Source organism: Myotis yumanensis, unplaced genomic scaffold, assembly GCF_028538775.1.
Source record: "Myotis yumanensis isolate MYYU_CA2020_CCGP unplaced genomic scaffold, mMyoYum1.0.hap1 SCAF_21, whole genome shotgun sequence".
NCBI lineage: Eukaryota > Metazoa > Chordata > Mammalia > Chiroptera > Vespertilionidae > Myotis > Myotis yumanensis.
The window spans coordinates 18,576,166-18,585,465 of NW_027223772.1; the positions used below are offsets into that span (position 1 = coordinate 18,576,166).

The 9,300-nt window shown below is 40.6% G+C and overlaps 1 pseudogene; it reads right to left on the minus strand.

The window, feature by feature from the left end:
• Positions 1 to 3,666: 3,666 nt before the first annotated feature.
• LOC138999000 (zinc finger protein 211-like) lies at positions 3,667 to 4,759 on the minus strand (annotated as a pseudogene).
• Between the last annotated feature and the right edge of the window lie 4,541 nt (positions 4,760 to 9,300).

Genomic DNA, 9,300 nt, shown 5'->3' on the forward strand with positions numbered 1-9,300 from the left:
CCCTCACTCTAAAATCAATAAAATTATATTTTTAAAGTATATACATATATGCATAGCCCAAGGACATAGACAATAAGGTGGTGAGGGCCTAGAAGCAGTGGGGGCAGGGTAGAGGGAGGCAAAGGGGAATGGAGATGGGGGAAAATGGGAACATCTGTAATAGAGTTAATAATCAATAATAAAAAAGAATAGTTTGACCACATGCGATGGTTCATTGCTTGGATGTGGACCCATAAACCATGAGATCACTGGTTCAATTCCAGGTCAGGCACATACTCAGGTTGGAGAGCTCCATTCCTGCAGCGGGCATGCAGGAGGCAACTGATCAATGATTCTCTCTCATCATTGATGTTTCTCTGTCTCCCTCACTCTCTAAAAAAGCAATAAAAACATTTTTAAAATAATAGTGTTAAGATTGATTTGATTCAACAACACCAAAATGAAGAGGCACTTTTCATCTAATTCACTGCAATCTTTCACACTCACTATGAATGCAGTGTTTCTGTCATACTGGTGGTTATATTGAAACCTCAGAGTCATACAAAAAATGACACCAGGGCCCAGTTGATAGAGCATCAACCTGCAGACTGAAGGGTCCCAGGTTCAATTCTGGTCAGGGGCACATGCCTGGATCCCCAGTAGGGGGCATACAGGAGGCAGCCAATCAATGATTCTCTCTCATCATTAATGTTTCTATTTCTCTCTCTCTCTCCCTTCATCTCCGAAATCAATTATAAAATATATAAAGAATGACATCACTGCATGAAATTTCATACATCACAGGACATGGCTCCTTTAGTGTATGTGGGGAACAATTCCCCTAAACATTGTTGAGAAATATGTAATACTTATTATGACCAGAGACTATAATTAATATTGTGCACAGAAACACAACAAAGGCCTCCTTTCCAGTGTGAATGTTGACCTCACCAATAATAGAGTCACCAGGCTGCAAATTAGAACCACAAAGTCATGCAGATAATTTTTCAAGGCCTTGCGCAGAAGTTAAAAAAAAAAGCCAAAATTGGAGAAACTGATTTTCTGCCATTACTATGTGCCTTCCAAAGCACAGAATGTTTGGGACCCCATCATATCTGTTCACCTCTCCATGCTGACAGGTCACAACTTTCCTTTATAGCCATCCCAGGAAGTGAACATAGTCCCCAAAATTAAAGGTACAAAAGAAAAAAACAACACCTTTACTGAATGATCATAACCCAGAACAGGACAGCAAGCAGCTTGCAGGTTGGTGAATTAGAACCTGAAACAATTCATCCCAGCATAATGTGCAAACCACAATGTCCCTGACAGATGTAGTACTTTTTAGCTGAGGATGAGTGCCCTGGATGAATCCTGTATCAGATGCATTACCTCGTCATAGATAAAAAAATGAAGATACTGCCAAGAGCTCAGAGTAATCACAATTTTCTCAAGCACAAGTGAGAACACAGAATATATTTCCCCTGATCACACAGGGGTTGTGACTTATGCACACTCTTCAGGTGAGCCAGGTGTTAGAGGTGAAATCTCTTCAGCCAGAAATACTCGCTGTGACACCAATCGAGTGGTAGGTCTGTGAAGATGTGATCCATAGAATACAATACTAGTCAGCATTAAAAAAATTTCAATATTCACATAAGCATTTGTATTGAGTCTCAAAATATCTGTAGCATTAAGGAAACCAGTATTTGTTTAAAAGTACACACCTTACAGTGACTATAAAATTATGAATAATATGAACTAATTTAATGTAAAGGATGGAAAATGAATGATTGCATGGAAGACTGGGAAAGTCAGAAAGAGAGATTATAAAAGGGCAGGAGGAAAATGTAGAGTGTAGGAAATGTAGGTTTAGAATTGTTGGTATGGAAAATAATACATAAAAAATACTGGAATAAACTCTGCTTTCACCGTGTACCTCAGCTGGGTGGGTATCAACCAGTACACTGAAACGTCCTGGTTCAATTTCAGGTCAGTACACAGCCCCACCTGTGGCCCCAGTAGGGAGTGTGAAAGAGGCAGCTCATGTACATTTATCTCTCTCCCCCTTCCCTCCTCTTTTTCTAAAAAAAATAACATAAAGGTATTTTTTAAAAGCACAAGTGCTGTGGTTTATGTACTCATAACTGAACGTCCACTTATGCCACACCTTGAATATAGTGACAGATAAAATTATTTCAACTGTGATGTTTCACAGCTTTATCTCTAGGTAAAGTCTCACAAAATAACACACATTAGAAAAGTGCACTTTCTTGCATGTCAGTGCTCATTTCTTGGAACAGATTTGCCTCAGTGGCAGCAAATGTTGGCAAACAGTGAAGACTACTGCCACGGAATCAACAGGAATGCTGACTGGTTACAAAAGACACATCCTGGGATTGATTATAGGATTATCCTTCCTTTGGATTTGAGTTCTTACATATTGAGAAATGACCTTGTGGTGAACACCTTACAGAGACCAGGAGAATGCACAAATCCTTTAAATTATTTTCTCTGTCAATGACTACAGCTAGAGGAAACATTTTTGGAGGTGCTGAGAATATCTGTACACAAAGGTCACACAAGCCACAGGCCAGGAACATTTGTGGATTTATTTTCAGAAGAGACACTTTCCATATAATATACTGCAATCACTTTCTCATCACTATGAATACAGTGTTTCTGTCTCAATGGTAGGTTAACCTCAGAGTCTTACAACAAATGTCACAAGACTATGAAATATCGTACTTCATGGCACTTGGCTTCTTTGCAGTATGTGGGGAGGAGTTCCCCTAACCATTGATAAGAATTAAGAAATACCTACTGTGAACAAAGAACATAATTCATATTCTTCACAGAAGAACAGCAAAGACCTCCACTTCTGGGTAACCATTGGCCTAACTCATAACCAAGATACCAGGGTATAAATTAAGACTACAAAGTTATGCAATCTTCCTTTCAACTCCTTGGGCAGCAATGCAAAATAAGCCAGTTTGGGATGAAGAATGATTTTCTGCCATCATGTTCTCCTTTCCAAAGAAATGAAGGTTTGATGTCCCCGCAATATTGGTTCACATTTACATGCTGACAAATCACAAGAGTGCTTTCAAAACATTGCAGGCAGTGAATAGAACCATCACAATTTAAGGTACAAAAGGAAAAACACCTTTACTAAAATATCATAAACCATAGCCAGTGGTGTTCAGATTGGTGAAATAGGACCTAAGCCAATCATCACAGCATAACATGAGAACCACAAACTCCCTGAGAGAGATATCACTTCTGTTCCGAGGATGGGTGTTCTGGACAAACCCTGGATCAGGCCCATTCCCTAGGCAAAGAGAAAGGAATGAAGATACTTCCAAGTGTTCAGAATATTTAGAATTTATTCAAGCACAAGAGAGCACACAGGGATTGTGACTGATGCACACTGTTCAGGTGAGCCAGGTGTTAAAGATGAAATCACTTCAGCCCCAATCACTCATAGTGACATCAATTGGATAGGAGGCCTGGGCAGAATGGCAAGTTCAAGTAGCTCCTTGAAGCCTCACTTGTACGTGAAAATTATGAGGAATCTAGCAGAGTGTATGTCTTGATCAAAAGGGATCATATTAAGGCAACTGTGTATCATAAATCTCCTCTAGTGTTGTTATTCTCAGTAAAAAAAATGAAACATTCCCTTCACATTTATGGCTTTTCTCCAGTGTGAAGTCTCAGGTGTCTCATAAGGCTATATTTTTGGCTAAAATATTTCCCACAATCTGTACACTCATAAAGTTTTTCCCCAGAGTGAACTGGCTTGTGGATAAGGAGCTGACTATTTTGCCTAAAACACTTCCCACATCCCCTGCACACATAAGGTTTTTCTCCACTGTGAACTCTATTGTGGATAATGAGATGACTATTTTGCCTAAAAGACTTTCCACATTCACTGCACACATAAGGCTTTTCTCCACTATGAACTCTCTTGTGGACAAGGAGCTGACTAATATCCCTAAAGGACTTGCCACATTCACTACACCCATAACGTTTTTCTCCAGTGTGAACTCTCTTGTGTATAAGGAGCTATTTTGACTAAAGAATTTCCCACATTCACAGCATTCATAAAGTTTTTCTCCAGTGTGAATTCTCTTATGGGTATGGAGCTGTTATTCCTAAAAGACTTCCCACATTCACTACACCCATATGGTTTTTCTTCAGTGTGAACTCTCTTCTGGATAACGAGCTGACTATTTCGGGTAAAAGATTGCCTACATTCACTACACTCATAAGGCTTTTCTCCAGTGTGAACTCTGTGGTGTTGAATGAGGGTGGAACTCTGACTGAAGTACTTCCCACAATCTGTACATTCATATGGCTTTTCTCCAGTGTGAATTCTCTAATGTCAAAAGAGGGTGGAACTCTGATTAAAGAACTTCCCACAATCTATATATTCAAATGGCTTTTCTCCAGTATCAACTCTTTTATGTCCAATGATGTTAAAGATTCATTTATAAGTTTTCCTACATTTGCCACACTCTCCAGAACACACATCTTGACATTCAAGAACTTTGAGGATATAGCTGGAAGCGTTTTCACAATCACCCCACTGGTGATGACTTTTTCCACTGAGAAATTCCTGTGAAATCTCACTGCCACAGTTTGGCTCCTCAGTGTTATGAGTTGCCTGGTGCGGGAGAAGCTCTGAGGGAGTTTGGGAGTCTTTCCCAACCACCCTGCTGTTTGAAGGCACCTCTGATAAGTAGAAGCTGCACCTGGTCACAAATGAAGCCTTGTCCATACCTTCTTTCCAGGACGTCTCTCCTCTGGCATTCCTCTGTTGCTGGTGAGGGTTTGCACTGAAACAGAAGGTTCTCACACATGCCTCACTGAAGAAGTCTTTATGCTCCAAATGTGCTGCTTGTAACTCATTCAGATGCAAAATATCTTTTAACACCGAGAAACACTGCTTAAATGGATGGTTCTTCTGGGTTGCTGGAGCTGTCTTAGAAGCCCTGACCTGTGACTCTCCTTCTATGGCTATGCTCTGATTTGTACCTCATCATCCTATTTATGCCAACAACCTGAAAACGGAAAAAAGGTGAGGGAATGAATGTTGATTGTGGTGACAGAGAGAAGTAACATTACAAAAGTGTGTGGCTCATGACACCATGGCTCTATGAAGTTTTTTGAAAAGAAGAGATATGCAGGAATGATTAATAAGAGGCTTTTGTGAATTCCTGGGCCTCTGAATATCGTAAAGGAAGGAAGACCACACCAGGAATATGAAACAAAGATGGCAAGCACCACATGGAAGAGAGGTAAGACTTCTAGCCCTTCCTTAGGCTAACAATGTTCAGTAAGGCTTGTCTTCAGGTGACATAGGCAAACTCTGAAGAATTTTGTCTATGTCTAATCTCAGGAAAAATTCAATGAACAAGTAGCTTTTTTTCTAGGACTACTTAAATATGTTTGTGCACCTCATAACACATGTGCAGGTCAATGTTGAAGAATACTGCGGAGGCAGCAGTGCAGAGGAGCAGGTAATGTAAAAATGCCACGAAGGTGAACATGGTGGAATGCTAGGAAATCACAGGTGAAATGACATATCAGAAAGTGTAAAGTAGTTCAAAGGAAAGGTAAGATGAGGTGTGGGCATTGCACCTGCGTCCAAGCAGTGATGGAATCGATCTGGTTCCCTATATAATTTGAAAACAGCCTTTGTGTCATACATTCTGCTAGTTTCCACTCAGCTGGGCCAGGCCTCTTATGAGACCATCCTGCATGTTCACCCTGTGAAAAAAACTAGGGATCTCCCTGTACCAACTTCTCTACAAATACATAAAGCTGAAATATTCCAAGTATTAATGAAAGATGACAGAGGTGACCATTCAGCCCTGGTCCAGAGAAAATCCACTTGTAATAGTATACAGGGAAGGTAATATTACAAACACCAATTGAAGGAGGGTCTTACAAGAACAGCCCATGGTTCATGTAAGTAAAGAACATAACCTGGCACAGGCAGTCACCCAGAACCTTTATCTAGAGGAAAGGTGCAGAAGTGGAAACCATGGATCTAGACATAGTCACTCTCCCAGGGATAGAAACAACAAGTGGGGCCCATTAAGCTGTCTGTAAGATGCCTGGCTCCCAGACATATCCTGCACTTTCTGAGGAAAATAGTGTTAAAGAAGTTTGTGGAGTTTATTTCTCAGGGCTACCACATAGCTCAGCACTGGCATCCATAGCACATTGCACATGAGAGTGAGGAAAATTTACAGAGCCCATGGTCTGGCTGTAGGAGAGAGAAAGCTACAGGTGGAATATCAAGGAAGAGATGCCATCACCTCAGTCCATTAAGATATATGTGAGGGTCTTACCTACAGATGATCCAAGTACAAATACTTCCAGCATCACTTTGCAGTACAGAAGTCTCTGAGCCTCATCAAGAATTCCCCATTCCCCTGGAGAGAAGGCAATGGCCACATCCTCAAAGTTCATATCCTGTTATAATGGGGACAGTTCAGTCCATTATCAGCTTCTCTCCTAGGATTTTACATTTATCATACACCCCAACATCCATATCCATCTGCTCCCTAGACTTCGGATACAAAGAAGGTATCAGGCCTTTGTTTCATCAAAGACACTCACTCCTTATATTCCTACTGATGCAGTGTCTTCCCATGACAATAAGGACAATGAGCATATAGATCATACCTGCTTTTTAGTACAAACATTTTGGCCACACTGTTCCTTTTGAATACAGTGGGTGTCATGAATATAGGATATGGATAGATGTTGATCATAATGAGAGTATGAGTGATTTGACACTGTTCTTGTGAGGCAATAACCTTGTTGTTCCGAGACAGGCTACTAACCCGGAGGCAATGGCTCTCAAGCAGCGCGACTACTTCATGAACTCAGAGGAGACCTGCTACCCTCCACGGAAAGCAGATCCAAGCAACAGCGGCCTCCTGATCACCACACGCTCTGTCTCGGGAACAGTTGCTGTGTGTGAAGCCTCCCTCCAGCAACCAGAAGAGCCACCACAGCTGTGAACAGCACCCACCAGAAGCCCTGCTATCAACGGAGGAGCCGCTGCTAACACAACCGCCCAAGGAGCAACCACAGCCCGAGGAGCCACTGCCACCCAGGGAGCAGCCACTGCCACCCAGGAAGCAACCACTGAATGATTCAACAACTAGATATATCAGTGAGATCAAACATGGGTAGACAAAGAAATGCCCAAAGGAAAGAGAAGGAGGACTCGCCAGAAAAGCAGCTAAGTGAGACAGAGATATGCAACATGACGGAAAAAGAATTCAGAATAAGGGTCCTAGAGTACATGCACCGGATGTACAAGAAGCAAGAAGAAACAGATGAAAAAATCAACTACTTATGCAAGAAGCAAGAAGAAACAGATGAAAAGATCAATAACTTTTGCAAGACCCAAGAAGAAATGAAGAGCGATATAGCTGCAATAAAAAACACCATTGAAAGTATCAACAGTAGACTGGGAGAAGCGGAGGACCGAATCAGTGAATTAGAAGACAAGGAAGCAAAACACACTCAAACTGTACTGCAAATGGAGAAAAAAATTAAAAGACAGGAGGAGAGCCTAAGGGAGCTTTGGGACAACATGAATTGAAACAACATACGAATAATAGGGATGCCAGAACAACAGAAAGATGAACATGGATTAGAAAACCTATTCGAAGAAATAATATCAGAAAACTTCCCTGGGGTGGGGAAGAAAAAAGTCACACAAGCCCAGAGAGTCCCAAACAAGGTGAACCCAAAAAGACCCACACCAAGACACATCATAATTACCATGGCAAATGTTCAGGACAAAGAGAGAATCTTACAGGCTGCAAGAGAGAGACAGAAAGTTACATACAAGGGATCTCCCATTAGATTATCAAATGATTTCTCAACAGAAACACATCAGGACAGAAAAGAATGGACGGAAATCTACAAAGTGATGCAAAGCAAAGGACTGAATCCAAGAATACTCTATCCAGCAAGGCTATCATTCAAAGTTGAAGGGGAAATAAGAAGCTTCACAGACAAAAAAAGGCTAAGGGAGTTTATCACCACCAAGCCAGCCATGCAAGAAATGCTAAAGGGACTGGTGTAAAAAGAAGAAATAACAACCTCAGAAATAAAACAGCCACACACACAAAAAGAAATGGCTAGAAACAAGTACCTTTCAATAATAACTTTAAATGTAAATGGACTAAATGCTCCAACCAAAAGACATCGAGTGGCTGAATGGATAAAAAAACATGACCCATACATCTGCTGTCTACAAGAGACCCACCTCATTAGAAGGGACTCACACAGACTGAAAGTGAAGGGATGGAAAAATATCTTTCACGCAAAGGGAAAGGAAAAGAAAGCTGGGGTAGCAATACTTATATTGGACAAAATACATCTCAAAGTGAAGGCCATAACCAGAGATAAGGAAGGCCACTTCATAATACTAAAGGGATCAATACAACAAGAAGATATAACCCTGGTAAACATATATGCACCCAATGCAGGAGCACCCAAATTCATAAAAAAACTCCTGGAAGATATCAAAGGAGAGATCGACAACAATATAATCATAGTAGGGGACTTTAATACACCACTGACATCACTGGATAATCCACTAGACAAACAATCAGCAAAGAAACAGCAATCCTAAATGACTCACTAGATCAGATGGACTTAATTGACATCTTCAGAACATTCCACCCCAAAGCCATGGAATATACATTCCTATCAGGTGCTCATGGGACATATTCAAAAATAGACCACATATTGGGTCACAAGCAAAGTCTCCACAAATTCAAGAAGATTAAAATCATAAAAAGCATCTTCTCAGACCACGATGGCATAATGTTAGAAATAAACTACAATAAAAACAACCCAAAATACTCAAACACTTGGAAGCTGAATAGCATGTTATTAAATATTGATTGGGTTACCAATGACATCAAAGAAGAAATTAAAAACATCCTGGACACTAATGACAATGAAAACACAACAATCCAAAACCTATGGGACACAATGAAAGCAGTCCTGAGAGGGAAGTTTATAGCTCTACAGGCCTATCTCAAAAAACAAGAAAAAATGGTAGTAAATCATCTAACTCTACAACTCAAAGAATTAGAAAGAGAGCAACAAGAAAACCCCAGACTGAGCAGAAAGAAGGAGGTAATAAAGATTAGAGCAGAAATCAATGAAATAGAGACAAAAAAAATACAGAAAATCAATGAAACCAAGAGCTGGTTCTTTGAAAGGATAAACAAGATTGACAAACCCCTAGCCAGGCTCACCAAGAAGCAAAGAGAGAGG